The sequence below is a fragment of the Strix uralensis genome, chromosome 1, assembly GCF_047716275.1.
Source record: "Strix uralensis isolate ZFMK-TIS-50842 chromosome 1, bStrUra1, whole genome shotgun sequence".
In the NCBI taxonomy this organism is placed as follows: Eukaryota; Metazoa; Chordata; class Aves; order Strigiformes; family Strigidae; genus Strix; species Strix uralensis.
In genome coordinates, this window is record NC_133972.1 from 63272562 (window position 1) to 63288837 (window position 16276).

At 40.2% G+C, this 16276-nt stretch overlaps 1 protein-coding gene across 3 annotated transcripts in view; it reads right to left on the reverse strand.

The window, feature by feature from the left end:
• The window catches only part of DPP6 (dipeptidyl peptidase like 6), a 565250-nt gene that overhangs the window by 417521 nt on the left and 131453 nt on the right, over positions 1 to 16276 (reverse strand). The window lies entirely within an intron of this gene.

Sequence of the window (16276 nt, forward strand, 5' to 3'; positions counted from 1 at the left end):
CACGGCTGCATCGGGACAGAGGGTGACAATTCCTGTTGCTCCAGCATCAAGCTCCGGGGTTTCCATAGCAACAGATGCTTAGGTTTAAAGGGAAATGGCAGAGTTACTGTCCCCTCCTCTACACCCCGAAATCCTCCTCCTCTTTGACCTCTAAGTTTGCCAGAGATACTGGGACCACCGGGCATCCTCTTGTGGGAAACACACAAAGCATAAAACAGAGTTTGCCCATTCCCAGTGAGAGACTTGCTGGGGAGCTCACAAACTTGATTATATCAGCAAGTGGATTTGATGGGCCGAGATGTTTCTAAACACGGTTCTTAAAGTTTAGCTGTTAAGAAAATGCCATCTTTGATATATGTCATTTCATCAGTCTTAAAAAGAAATCCCACCTCAAGTAGATCACGTATACAATATTCTAAAGTGCAACCATCCCCCCTCTATGATTTCCACAACTGCCTGATCAAAAATCTCTTTACATCTGAATAGTTTCACCCGCTGCTTTTTATGTGTGTCTTCAAAGCCAGGGATGAAAAGTCTTAACATTTAGATGAAAAGGGAACCTTATCTCATCAAGTGAGAAAATAAAAACAAACGCTCTGTCTCCTTCCTGACGGAACTTGAAAGAAGGAATCATTTTGATCTTCCCAACTGAGATCCTGACATTTAATTAAAAAACAAGATGAGCACACAATGCTCTGAAGCAGAGGTCTAGCTTCTAAGTCATAGCTCCATACATCATAACAGAGGTAACTTTCCAGAAGCCACTTGGGCACCTCGTAAGTTATGTTTCGGACACAAACTGACTACACACTTACCAAAAATCTGAACAGTTAGCTCAGCTAAATTACATCTTAAACTGCATTAAGAGTGACTTTCCGACTATTCAGAATTGGTGACAACTAGCACTGAAAAAAATAAAGTAAGAAGAGAATCAAATTAAAAGAAATAATACATTTTTAGCTTCTAAGGAAAACTAGGACACAAAGGAATAATCAAAGAAAGCCACAAAAAGGCAAGACGAAACCACCAGGCAGGAAAAAAACCCTCCAAAGATTAAATGTCTGAATTAAAACATCTCAAAGAAAGTGCAGAAAAAAAGCATACACTCTGCCTCACAGTTCAGTTCAGAACTGAAAGAGCCACTAAGGACCAATTCAGTTCCAAATACAGTCAGTTTGTAGTTTTAATTCTTGAGAACTAAGATTTCACATAACTGAGTTTGTCCAGTCATGCATGCACATATTGTGCATGTATGTGTGTACACAATTCATGGAAAAATTATATTAAGGGAACATAAAATTGCAATGTCAAATACTTTAAGAGCTCAGTGAAAAACAACCAGCCAAATTGTCCTCATCCACCAAAAAAAACCCTGATCATGCAGCTTTGGGCTGTGATTCATTTGGCCTGAAATAAATAATTACAGCTATTTAAAGGCCTTCCTGATTCCAGTTATCCGCTCCATGACAGACCAGGGACAGCAGAAGCAAAGTCATGTCATGCTCCGGGTATCGCGGTGGGTGAAGGAAGATGGTTTGCACCAGTTGGGAACTGCAAGACACATTTCTGTAGCCCCGCTACAGTGAGAGTGACCTTGTGTAGAAGGGCTGAGCAGGCAGCTGGAGGCAGAAATATCTTGAATAACCGCCTGCAATAAGCTTCACCAGAATCAGTCTGTTGATGCCATTATTGAAAGCAGGAGGATTTTCTGAGTCATAGGGGACCCAGATGATTTCATTAGGGACTCTGGAGAGCACTTCAGTCTGCCTGTGCACAAGTTATCTCAGGATGTAGCTTGTCCCCTACAAGCATGTATTATGGTAGTCCTGTCCGCCTCTCAGGGAGGGACACAACCTAGCACTCCTGAGTCACAGCTCAGTGCTGGAAGTCCTCTACTTTCCGCTCACAATTCCACAGTTAATTTGCTGTTCACCTGTGCATGACACAGAGCCCAGAGTCCTCTACAATGTCCCGGTTCTATGACCAGATACTGTCATACAGTGTGCACACCAACAGGGCATGGAAAACAGGAAGGAGCCAAAGAAAGAAACACAGGAATCATTGAGACATGAGAGTAAAATGGCAATAAACAAACACCGTATCAGTAATCAGGGTTTCATTACGGCAAAAGACCTTTTTAGCCTATGTTGAGATTTGAGGAGAAGAAAGCAACCTGCATTGTGAAATATGTTTAAAGAGGCAAAATATTTCAGAAGTACAAACGTAAGATTATTGTCTTTAAACACACACCTTATACGTAAGAAAGATTCTTTCCCTAAATCCTGCAAACAGATCCCAAGATAAAAGTCAAGGCATTTCAAAACAGTGTCCTCAAGCATCTCTTAGTTGTATATTTAATTCAGTATCCAAAGTTTTGCAAGGAGGTTTGGTTCCTAACTAGTGACATTTCCATCAAAATAAAGTGTGTTAGCTTAAGATATTTTCCCTGCAGCAGCAAAGTAATTATGTTTTACTGACATTTTTAAAGCATACAGATAAAAACGACACTTGGTTTTTTCACGTTGTATAAATAAACAGCATTCCCACATTTCAGCACTATTAATGTAACACTATCAAAAGCAGGTCAAACCCAAGTCCTACTGCCTTTAAAACTATACATAAAAGATTTCTTTTTGGACAAGCCTTCTCAGAATAACACTGACAAAGAAACAATCCAGCAATATTTCTCTTTGACATTTTTAAAAAAAATATTCTGTCTGTCAGGGAATTCAAGCATCGTTATTCATGTTCTATTCTTCTGTTCTGACTAAGCAATTTATGTTTGCTTAAACTCTGAGCTTGTCATCTAAATAATACAGTTTGCTGCAGAGCTAAACATGTTTTTAGTTTTCCTGTGGTGATAGCTATAAGCAGCTGATTAATGAAATTTAACAAAAATTAATTTTTCAACAGTTCAAGTACACTTTTTATTATTTAAAATATTGTATTTTCCTTTTCCAATGAACTTTTAAAGGAATTCTAGAATTTCTTGGTTATCTTTTCATATAACTCCAGAAAACCCCAAATTAACATTTGTTCTTAAAATGACTGTATTTATTACTATAATCCCTCTGATTTTTTATAATAGCAACTCTCCAGGCACTACAGAAACAAAGATATGCTATTTTAACTCCTATTACTATTGTTAGCCAGGATAAAAATGTCCAACTTGTGAATCTCTAATGGCCCCAGGCTTATGCCATCTATACATCTGCTGTCTGGTGTCATCTACAAACCCAACCAAAACAGAACAGAAATTCTCTTTCCTATGTCAAATGCACCAATTCAGCAGTCCCTGAGGATACACTTGATCATTCATTTTGATCTAACATGTGTGCTGGGGGAAGCATGCCATTGTGTCAAGATAAGTAACACTAGGGCTGCTGAAGGCTGAGGGGTATTATATACTGTGGAATTAGTATGCCGATCTCTTCACTTTCTTATGTCATTATTTGTGCTCGGGAGCAAATTCTGTAGAAATGCAGCATTGGACAGTGAGTGAGCTTGGGACATAGAGAGGCACATTTCTCTCCGGCATCACACCGATTATTAAAAAAACAATACCTTGCAGGCCTTAAAAAACCAACCAAACAAGCTAGCTGTCCAGGCTGGGCTAAGAGAAGCATTGGAAAAATCAGTTTTCTGGGCACTGCAAGAATAATTCAATCTTCCACAAGTGGTTAAATAAAGGCTCTTTGTGGGGAAAAGAAAACACTGATACTCTAGTACTAGGAACAGTAGGCAAAGATGGCTGTACAGGATACAAGATTTTGAGGAAAAAAGAAAGTAGGCTGGAAGAAAGGGCTCTTCAGGGGAAGAGATGGACCCGGAGGAAGCAGTGAAGAAAGAAAAACAAAAGCACATAGAAGAGGCAGGGACACAGTGAAGTACCAGGAGGGCTGAGAGAGAAAGGAGACGAAGGCGAGTGAGGTCAAAGAGGCAGAGAAGAAATGGACCAAAACTGGCAGAGACAGAAAGCACCAACATGCCTGGAGAGTGGGGAGACAGGCTGGAGTGGTATGAGGTTAATGGGAGCCACACAACGGGAGGATTTTCAAAGCCAGGGAGATCAGCTGCTCCGGAGTGTACTTCTGGCACCTGGAGGATAAATGTTCACTCAGTGGTTAGCAGACAGGTGATTTTATCCACCAAGAGTCTTGATACACACCTAGGCCTAATTAAATGCAATCAAGAACCCATAGTTGCATATTGGCAAGTACTTCCTAGTAGTGTAAGTAGGACCGTTTCCAAAGGAAGTGGATGAAAGTCCTAATGCTGAGGACATTGATAAGTAGTCTGTATGTGCTGTAAGGCATAATCCTGCCAATTTGTAAAAGGGTAGACCACATAACCATATGATTTTTTATGATTCTGCAACTGGTGCAGGGGTGATGAAAGGCAGAAAAAAAAACCAAAACCACAGAAGAGAGCACTCGGGAACAACGGTTGTGCAAGTTTGCTGCTAGAAAAGGTAACTGTAAAGCCTAAGTAAACGAAGGTGCAGATGCACATGTGTTTGTACAGCTGTACACCACATTGGGGTCCCGGCCCACCACTGTACCTAGAATTGCCATAGAAGCAAATACGAATTTGTGCTGGAGACCTTCTTGACTTTATTAATATTCTGTCTTTGGAAGCTTTATCTGAGAGAAGTTAGGATGAGATCCCAATTCCATGTCTTCAAGAGAAGCCAGGGAGTTAAGCATTAAATTTACAGATAAATACATTTTGCTTTGGATGCCAAGAGCAGTTGGCAGCCATGCAAGACTCAGCTAATGTTGCTGAACTGGTGTCCACTACACATATTTGTCTCTGCTTTGTAACTTGCCAGTATTTGATGCTCAAGTGAGACATGCCATGACAACAACCACTTTGTCTGATTCATATGATCTCTCATGGGGATTTGCAGTAAGAAAAAGAAATCAATTTTTCTTCAGAAAGGCAAAGTAGGCTGTTGCAGTTCTATCAAAAAAGTAACCATCTTGCGAAAGTATCCACTGTTACTTCAGTCAGCTACTTCAGATGGAGTGGTCTTGAGGCAAGAGAATATGCTCAGCTCTGTATGTGAAAGGGATGCACAAGGTTCCTGCTCCATCTTAAGTGCCTGAGCCACATCTGCACATCTTCAATTGCACATGTTGGCCAAAGCTGATACAATTCCTCCCTAATTCAGCACTATAAATTTGGTGGCACACAGAAGCAGCATACCTTGGAGAAATTCTGAATTTCCACTTGCTGAAAAGAACTTGTGCATGCAGAATCTTAGAGAAACAGAAGGGATTTAACCAGTCAGCATTTCAAATGCATGCCACAGATTTCAAAGGGAGCAGACAAGACAAAATACTTTCATTTAAAGACTTCTTTATAATACAGAGATTTTCTTTAAACAGATCTGTGACTCCTCGGACTAGCTGTCACTAAATTGACAGCTTTCTTGTTGTTTGGAAGAGAACTAAAACCTAGATTTAATAAAAGACCCAGGGGAAGTAACGATGCAATTTTAAGTTTTGAAATCCCACAGCTAAAGGGAAACCCTAGAGAGAAATATGAATATGCAGAGAAAAAAAGCATATATAGAGAGATGGACATCTCAAAAAGGCTAGCTGCCATTAGGCTAACAAAATATCCTTCTGCTCCTTTGTTCTCATTCTGGCCCTGCCAAACATATATTTCTTCCTCCAGTTTGGCACAGCTTCAGCATGTTCAAATATTCTTCTCTTGCAGCCTTTTACAAAGAAAGGAGCAACGATGGAGGTTTGTAAAAAACCCACCCTGTGAGACAGCATGTTGGGTATTCTCTAGGAATAAATAACAGATCAGGCAATCCTGAAGGCTGTAGGTACAATTCAGCCCAGTTTCTGTCTCCTATCGGGATTACAGACAGAGGAGTTGTCTTTAGATGTCTTCTCAGAGCAGTTTTGAATGTACAAAACTGCCACTATAGGTACTTCAGAAAGTTTTCAGACTGAAAAGCATCTGATGAATTCCAGTCATCTGGAGTTAGGTGGGCTGTAAGCAGGGACTTAATGGAACACCATTCTAGATTAGCTGTCTAAAGTCCCCTGAAATCACCTAAAGGTAAATAATTCCTTTTTGGATTTGGCACTAATTTGAATTGGTAGATGTTTGTGCTACTTCACTATTAGTGCTGGTGCATGTTCTTTCCTGCCCATTTGTCTTCATAAATTGATTAGGAAAAAAGCTTACCAGTTCACTTATAGTTTTCTAAGTACAAATTATCCCATTCATCCAATTTACCTGTCTTAGTAACATAAAGTCTAAAACGACTGAGGCTCTTGGAAGCTATTTTAAAGGTTTGCTAATGCTTTTGGTCAACTGCCATTATGTAACAGCAAATATACAGGATTATAAATAGCTGCCCAAACAGTGGATTCATTTTTCAAGAGGTGGGAGACACAAGGACAAGAATGGAATACTGATAGGAGATTAATAAATTATGTCCCTACTGATTTAACAGAGGTTTATGAGCACAGTTATTTAGGATCAACAAAGAAACCAACCAAAGAAAGATTTTCATAAATACCTCTTGGGATATGCCTTGATTTAAGTCATCAGCATAGGTGCTTCCTTTTAACTTTACCGCACTCTTTCAGCGTACATCAAACAGAGGCACTAAGGTCAGTTCTGCAAAGGTATTTAGCAATGCGAAGTACTGGAATACACACTGAAATTATCAAAATCAGATCAGTGATGGTGTAATCAATATGAGCTGGTGCTTTGGAAAATTCCAGTGGATATTTGCATGCATCTTGACATATTCACTGTATGTACCTAAATTTAGGGGCATTTGATTTCTAGTTGCTAGTTAAGCCGATACAGATCTGATTGGCTCGCTAAGTAATATCTTTAAAAAATGAATAAACCCAAAGCTTTGTGAAACAAGACATGCATATTTCTAGTCCCTCCTGACTTAGAGGTAGATGTATTATGTATATTTATTTACATATGCCAAGGAATCGTAAAAACATGCCAAGTGAACCAAACTAAAGAAAGTGTGAAAACTAACTTTAGGGATGTTCCATAATTTTGCCGCAAAGATACAAGCAATCCAGGACTCTGCTATGCAAGAAAATACAAGCTGCTTCATCATGATCTGAATATGACTGTGACAAAGGCAATCCTGTGAAATTCTGACTGCAACTGATACTTTCAAACCTCTGAAAGAAGTCTGATTCGCTCTTCCAGAGAAAAATAATCTAATTCCCTCCAAGTTATGCAAGCACACAGCAGTATTCAGATCCTCTTGTTCCTCTCCACAATGTAGGCAAGCAGCAACTAGGCAGCTAAAAATGTCACAACAGGGCTCCAGGAACCAACCTTTGAGTCCATCACAGTTTCTGCAACAATGACATCAACAAGACTTCAGCAACACAGCCAGAGCTGCATTTTGTAAAAGCACCAACACTGAAAGCAATTGTTGAAAAAATGAAGCCACCATGACTTAAGGCAGTAACAATTTCTGATGAAACACCACTTGCTACACTAGCTGATGCCTCCGCTCCAGGAACACTATCAGCAATGAGCAGACAGAAACAGCACCACCATTTATCTGGAATTTAAGCTTCTTGATAATCATTAAATTGTTTCTCAACACTACATCTTCAATGATTTCATATAAATAACTGCACTAAAACCTTCTCCAATTTCATGAGACTGAGCAAAGTTTACCATTTCTCTGTGGGAACTGTTTATTCTAGCCATTATTCACCAATTTATATATGTCTTTGCCTATCTAGTAACTCAGTAAAACAGAATTCACTACTGATTCTGGGGATAATAAATTTCTTGAAAATATCCTTTACTGAGAAAAGAGTATCCCCGTTCAAAGGAACATATCCTTGTCTTGGTATTTCTTGGTATTTTTGGAAGTGGATGACACCTCAAAAACAATCAGCATGGCCTAGTTGTGTCATCTAGAAACATAGGGGTCCTTCAAGATAAAGCACATGCGGTACTGATATTTGCAGCACATTATGACAAATGCAGGCAACAACTTGTCAGAGGTGGAAACATTTGCTGGATAACAGAGATGACATAAGCAGAAAGTGGGACAGTCACCCCAAAGAGGGGCAAAACTGTGTTTTGGCTAGAATTTGAGACATCATGTTGGACTTGCAAGAATTTAAATGACCTGGGATTTTCCTACCACGGGTATCTGCCTCATCTTGAAACACACAGAGCTTTCCTTGTGTTAAGAATTTGCAAGGAAGTATTGCAACCTGGCTCGTATCAGAAATACCGTGGCCAGCAGGACTAGGGAAGTGATCGTCCCTCTGTACTCGGCACTGGTGAGGCCGCACCTTGAATGCTGCATTCAGTTTTGGGCCCCCTCATTACAAGAAAGAGATTGAGGTGCTGGAGCATGTCAAAGGAGGGCAACAAAGCTGGTGAAGAGTCTAGAGAACAAGTCCCTCCTATGAGGAGCAGCCAAGGGAACTGGGGTTGTTCAGCCTGGAGAAAAGGAGGCTCAAGGGAGATCTTATCATTGTGTGGTAGGTGTACCCACCCAATGAAAACAGAGCTTCTTGGCTGCTGAAGGGTAGCAGCTACTGATCGCCTTTGTTCTCAGGGCTTTGGGGTAATTGGGGCCTTTGGCCAATGGGAGCCGCTATTGACTACAGGTCAGATTCGGCCTGGGTATAAATGGAGTCCCCTGGAGGAGCCATTTTGAGCTTGTCACCTGGAGCAGCACACTGTCATCAAGGACTCTCCCCTTGTGTCAGGATGCCATGCAAGAAACCTCCTTGAGGTGACTTGGGTTGGGATGCTGCCCTGAGTAGGTCCTCGAGGTTGAGAGCCCTCACTTGTTAGGTGAATGACAGAGCATTTTGAGTTGCTGTTAAACCCTAGGGAGTGGGTCTTTGTTCTGTGTTTTGGGTTGCTTAAACCCTAAGGAGTTGTGCTTTGTTATGTGGTTTGGGTTGCTCACAGACATTCAAACCTGTAATTTATGGAGAGCTAGTTAATTCTGTTAATAATAAACTTTTAATTTTTGGTGGTTTGAGAGCCTCTATAACACGCTCTCTACAACTACCTGAAAGGAGGTTGTAGTGAAGTGGATGTTGGTCTCTTTTCCCATGAAACAAGTGATAGGACAAGAGGAAACAGCCTCAAGTTGCACCAGGGGAGGTTCAGATTGCCTATTAGGAAAAATTTCTTCGCTGAAAGGGTTGTCAGGCATTGGAACAGACTGCCCAGGGAAGTGGTTGAGTCACCATCCCTGGAGGTATTTAAAAGACATGGTTTAGTGGTGGACTTGGTAGTAGGTTTAGGGTTGGACTCAAGGATCTTAAAGGTCTTTTCCAATCTAAATGATTCTATGATTCTATAAAAGAGGAAAGAAAACTCTTGTAAGGGGCTCAAACCTTTGGAATTTGCTGGTCTCTTAAACCCAAAATAGTGTCACTTTCAGAACACTCACCAAGGCCTATTTCTAAATAAATACACTGGCAATGATTTCATCTTTGGCCTGCTTTTTCCAGGGAGCTGTAGAGAAGCACTGCTTTATCTGTAATGTACCTGTGTGTTTAGTTTATGATCCAGGGGGCTCCCTGTTCTCGAGGCTGACTCTTGACTGGGATTCTCATGCTGAGCTTCAGCTCCCCTCTCTGCTGTGGGCAATTCTCTAGCCAGGCCACCTAGTTTAAGAGACGCAGAAGCCGCACGTCCTGCCACCTCGAAGCCCCACATGTGCCCCAAAATGTTTTGAAGTAGGTTTGTGGGTCAGCTGCAGTGTGGGCTGCTGGCATATCCCAGCTTAGTACTGCAGCCATGGTGGGAGAGGTCTGATTGCACCTTTCTGCTTATTTTAGGAGCAGCCTAAGGCAAGTTTACAAAGTAATCTCTCTCTCTCTTTTTTGTGTTACCAATAGTGCCTCTCTATAGAAAAAAATTTAAAAAAAAGATACTGATGTATTCACAGTGTGATTTCTAAGCTGACAGCAGGCCTTTAAGATGAGAGCACAGACATTATATTAAATATGTTCCATCACACATAATTTTTGTCTATTATCTAGTTCATATTAGAAAATAGTTGTCATTTCTTTATCATATCCCTTTGGAAACTCACTACTGTTGGACCCTGCCCTCTACTGACATGCTTCTCTTGCAAACACAATGCAGTCTGTTATATACATGACAACCTAGATGGCACACTTTAAATGAGATGAGTCTTTTATGGAGAGGCACAAAAAAAAAAAAAAAAAAGAATGATGTGAGGACAAAGCCTAAAATCTAAAATGCTAGCGATTTCTATTTCCTATGTCAAATAACTGGGAGAGAGGGAAAAAAAAATTTCAGATTTTCTTAATAATTATTAATTCTTAATCATAATCTGAAGATAATTCATTGGGATCAATATAGTTTTATAAATAAGAGTCCGCATCACCTTCTACCCTTCAGAAATAAAATTGGTTTGTTTATAGTGCTTGTCAAGCCTGTTCTCTGAGTTTGATACAGAAAACACACCAGACCTGCTAGAAGCTGCAGTGGTAAACAAGCAGCTGTGCCATTCTGCTAACCTGCAGCATTAGCACATATGGCACAAAGCAGTGCTGGTGGCGAGAGAGCACTTCCACTCCCACCAGTCTGTGCCCTCTGCCCAGCACACACTATTATAAGAGACAAGAGAGTAAGCATTTTCATATCTGTTTTCACTTAAGGCCCTTGAAGTGGAGACAACATCCATTAAGACTTACAGTAAACTTCTAAAATAATACTCCTTGTTGGCGTTTTACAGATGAGACCGGCGGAGCCAAGTGATTTGCTCATGCAAGTCTGCACTGTGGGCAGAAGAGTGCACAGACTTCATCCTGTGGCCATTTATTCTGTGAGGTGACGACTCTCTTTACATCGAGTACTAGGAAAGCTCAGCAGAATTAGGAGGAGGTGGAGCATCAGGGCAGATGCCACTTGCTAATTTTGGAAGCAACGGGCCCCAAACCAGGGCCATTCATCTGGTCCGGTACACAGCTGCTTGCTTAAAATAGGCAGCTAACAATAAAAAAGCTGAAGTCAGAGAACTACACCATGAAGATAGTAAAATTTCCCTGAGAAATAGCATTCTTCCTAAGTCATTACTACAGATGTCACTGGGGTGTGTGTGTGCACTCAAGCAATTGTGTTCCTTCTGCCACAGTTGTTCCACGCTTGCAACTGCAGTCCTGAGAAAAACCCTAAAGTGCTGGTTTCTCTATCTGTAGGGTTCTCCGGTTATTTATTCCAGCCCAACTGACAGAAAAGCCAGAGTTACTGCAGGCACAGAGAATGCTTTATGCCCTCCATAAAAATCATTTGACAATCCAAGGAAAACTTTCTCAAGCCTGTTGTTCAGATTCCAAATGTGATTAATTGTATTCAGTGGGAGCTTTACTTGAGTAAGGACTGCGGGGTCTGACAATATCTGAGAAGGTCAGCTCAAAACATTAAAATGATTCATAACACTAGAAATAAACATTTGGAAAAAAAAAAAAATCTGTAAATACAGATCAGCATCACCACTTGAGGGTGCTGCAGTAGTTCTTAAATATTAACTCAGAGATGTGCTATCAGGCAGGTACTGTACACAGAGCTACACGGCAATAATTCACCTAATTACTTCCATGGTGGCACTCAGAACATTTAGAGCTAAATTCGTAGAAAATACAGCTGAAGGAGATCTTCTTCTGAAATAAAGGTTAAAATGCTAAAACCTTCCTAGCTAACTAAGGTGATAAAATAGGATTCTCCTTAAAAAGAGATGGAAAAATTAAGTAGCACAAAAGAGGACCCTCAATTACGCAAGCAAATGCGTTTCCAACTTCAGAAAATTCATTACAAGTATAAATTCTCAGCTCTGCACGCACATTTCCTTTGACTGTAAACCAAGTGAATGTTTTTCAAGGCATATCAAATTGATTTTGCTATAAACTATTACAGGATTATAGTCCATTTGAATAGTCTTCACTACAGGAAACACACAGAACTAGTCTCTGTGGGAAATATATTGAATAGTCAGTAAAACACAAAGCAATACCAACAGAAATTGGTTCAAAAAAGCCCCAGCAACCTAAACAGTTGCTGAGTCAAACATTATCTAGGATTCTCCTATTTTGCAGAACCTCCCTTTTATCATAAAAGACATTATTTGCTCATGAGGATATAAAACCATGAAAAAAGAATAGATGATAATGAAGTTAAAAGAAACTTGTGAAATCACTATATATGTGAAAGCATAGTGACTGCACATAAAATGAGCTCTCATTTGGAAAGCATGTCCAATTAGGTTCTTTTATCTGACTCTTACCAGACACTCAAGAGAGCTGGTCAGGAACTATTTAATGATACTCGCAGAAAACGCTGATCCATCAAAGTTAAAACTGCTGGTGGAAAAAGGGCTGGTTTAAAAAAAGTTCCCAGTTCAGAGACATTTGTGGATGGGAGTTTTTGTTTAAAGTTAAAAGATATAAATGGTCCACTTTCAGACTGAAAATAACACAAATTTATTTCCAAAAATGAAGTGATTTTGAAATCCCAATGAAGAATGAAAAAAACAGGAGTCTGAAATGAAAATAAATCATTTCAGTTGACCCAAACTGATTTTATTCTTTGGCTTGCCACAGAGCAGACACTTCCAAGATGGATTAACCATCCCAGTTCAGAGCAGCAAAGTTTCTGAAGCCTTGAAACCTGAGTTCTTCTCAACTCTAATCTCTTTGCTGGGTATCTACTAGAACATGGTACATTGAAAGGCTTTCTAAAACGATTGAAAAAGATGGTGATTACCTGGACCTTGGTCTTGAAGCCAAAGTACTGTAATCAGCTAGAAGAGTAAGACTGCCCTGGTTCAAGGAGGACTATACTCTATGAACAGGTAAGTACTAGGAATAGCCCTTTGCAATGAGAGGTAGAGAGTCTCACCCTCCTTCCATGTCTTCTCCCTTAGGTGACTGTTCAACAACATGCTGCTGCTAAAGTTGATACCACCCATGATCCACAACATGCATTTCCCAGGGCTGTACTCACATAGATAAGGAACTGATCCAAATTTAAAAGAAGATTGATTTAACCCTAATGAACATCTTTACGCAGTACATACGCACTGCTCAACAACCGCTCGCGCCTCACTTTCTTAGCAAAAGACGACAAAGGGAAAGCAATGAGATGAGGGTGAATGTGTCAAGGAGAGGTGTGCAAGATCCAGAAATTCATTCTGCAAATGGTATGATTAGCTACACACTTCATCTTTGGCCTTAGCCCTCTAATTGACTGGAGTCATTTGGCCCCTATATTGCAATACTCAGCATCAGAAAAAGAGAGCAAAAGCTACTGTAGACACTTTTCAGAGACAGAAGTAATCCCTGAGCCTACGTAGCAAGACATTGTTTTATAAGGGCATCTGAAATTAGAGCCAATATGTCAATATTCCCTTTCTTTATAAAAAGTGTGTTAGAAATAGGCAGACAATCTTGACATTACGTGGGTTTTTCTATAGCCTATTCACTTCTACATTGCATTGTTCAACTAGTTATTTTTAAATTTTCATTACTTTGCAGACAGTGCCCTGATTATTCCCCTGAGAATGGTAACCTTTTAAACACCTTTATAAATGCCTTTACACATGATTAACATTAGCACAAGACCTACCCACTTCCCTATACCAAGGTCACAAATACCAGATGAACATTTCCAACGAGCAAAATAAAAGATACGTATAATTTTTACAAGCTAGAGAACTGCTGTGAGGACACTTTTAAAGACAAAAATAGTGGAAGAAGGCAGAATACCATCTTGGCCTCATTTAAAACATGAGTCCATCCCACACAGGTTTACATGGGGCTCCAGCTTGGCCTGCACGTATAGGAAGAGTCAGCAAACAGGCCACAGCCAAATGACGTTGCTGTTGGATGCACAGACTTGAACTTCTCATTACTGACTTGCATCTTTACTATGTCAGAAATTATTCTCCCAGCAAAGTGATGCATTTACCTCCTATTAACTTCAGTCAGACCAGGATTACAATTTTGGGCAAGCTGCTCTGACTCTGTTTAAGTTACCCCTGGAATAAAATGTGTACATAATAACCTCCACCTACCCCAGATGGGGCTGTGAAGATTAATGGTAGGAAAGTACCTGCATGCCAAGGACAGACATTTGTCCTAGTTATGTCTACATATGAAAAATGATCAGACTCTTTTGTCTCTCAGAAAATGGTCACAGTTACTTTAAAATACATATTTAAGCTAACAGTCGTGAACTCAAGGACCAGAATAGTTGAAATTATTAACAAGTAACATGTAACACTGTAAATGTATTTCACTGGGAAAAGGTCAGCATTAAAGGTGTAAGACAGCCTTTTACATTAGAATAACTCATATTGCCTTCTCTTCATCAGTCATGTATTTCCATAACTCCGTGCTTTCTTTCAGTCATCTTATGTAACAAAAAGGATTTATGTTTTGTGGAAAACAGCACTACAGAAAAGGCATATTCATTAAGTTTGCCACTGCAAAATCTTTTGTATTAGATAAGTGTTAGCAGCACTTAATTTTTTCAATAAATAGTTTTGTTATTTATTGCACACTCCTACCTTATATTTCATTCAGCTTAATTATACCGGTAACATGCTGGGTAACATTTCTAATTTTCCTTCTGTAAATAACTGGTATCATAGCAGATGCCTGTAAGCACTCATTACAAATGAGGAATGCTAGTTACTCATATTAAACCACTGTGGTTTGCTATGCACAAACGTTCTTAAAACATTCAAATCTTTGGGCTGAAATATTTCATTCAAAGGAGCATGTGGTTGCTTTGTGTCAATGTACACAGGAAAGAGTGACAGCTGTTTAAACACTGAATTATGGCATACTGCAAACTAGCCCAGACTTCTCCATAGAATCACTTCAAAACATCCGCCCTCCTACAGGCAGGCCTTGAGCACTGCATTTTGTGCCTAGCAGGGTCAGGATCTACCATGCTTTTACTCCTGTGCAGCATGCATAGAAAGAGGACAACAAAGTGATTTCATTATTCCTGCTTCACATTCTCCCTTCATGGCTTCACTAGATGAGCAGGAATACTGCTACTGTTGTGATAATTAGCACAGGCAATTAGTAAGAGATTGCTAATGTTTCACTGAAACACAAATAGCAAAAGATAAATAATTCCTCCCTTAAGATCTAAACCAGAAGAATAATGAACAGCTGTAGGGGAGGAGAAGCAAGAAGCTAGAACACGCTCCAGAACTGCAATCTGCTATGCAATTTTTGCAGGAAAACATGTGTGTTTGTGCATTATATCCTTTACTCAAGCACCTATCCTGCATCAGCAAAGAACCTGAAAAGTTCTCCACTGAGTTCAGTGATAGCAGGATTGTACCTTGTGGTGGTTTAGCCCCTCGCGGGAGCGCGGTGCACTTGTGGTTTTGTACATCGTGCTTCAAACTGCTGTATTTGGTAGCTATTTTGCTCTGTTAATTGCTATCACTATTACTGTTATTGTTATTGTTGTTGTTTGTTGTGTTGCTATTGCACTGTTGTATTAAACCTTTCCTTATTTCAGTCTTGGGGCTTTGTATTTTCACTCCCTTTGTGGGGGAGGGGTAGCGGCCGCGTGGTCTCAGACCCCGGCAGGGGCTAAACCACCACATACCTGAAGTTGGAAATGCTCATCCTTAGAAATGGGTGATCCTAATAATGTGATTATATGGCCCCGTCCTGCAAGAAATGTTGTTCAGACTTCACAGAAATCTTTGCAAGATCAGGGCTACAGTTTTATATTATGGTGGCAACACTGTGGACAATCACCTCATGAACCAGCATCCCTCGCCTTTACTCTGTGAAGAGCTACAATCCTTCTTTCACTCGTTGCTTTCTCCAGCTCTACCATTCTCCTTCCTGTTAAGGCTAAAGCTTGACTATTCTCAATATTTAGTAATTTCTTTTGTTCCTCAGGGGGAGTGAAAAACGTGCAAAGTATAATTAAGACTTATCAACAACCCCGTGTTTTAACTCAGGATCCCTAGAAAAAGCAGCTGAAACTAACCATTCCTTCCTTTCTTGCTGCCCCAAGTAGTGCCCCGCCTCATTTCTCTTTAGAAGACATCCTTCCATGCTCTGGAAGGATCTTGTCCTTGCTGCCCTGTTTAGACACAAGTGCTTATTTATGTTCTGCTTTGAGACATTTTGGTTTGGAGCTTGTGTTTGGGTATGTCAGAGAAAACTTCGCTGGGCAAAGAGCTACACACTGATGATACTGTGTGTAAAGAAAGCACTGC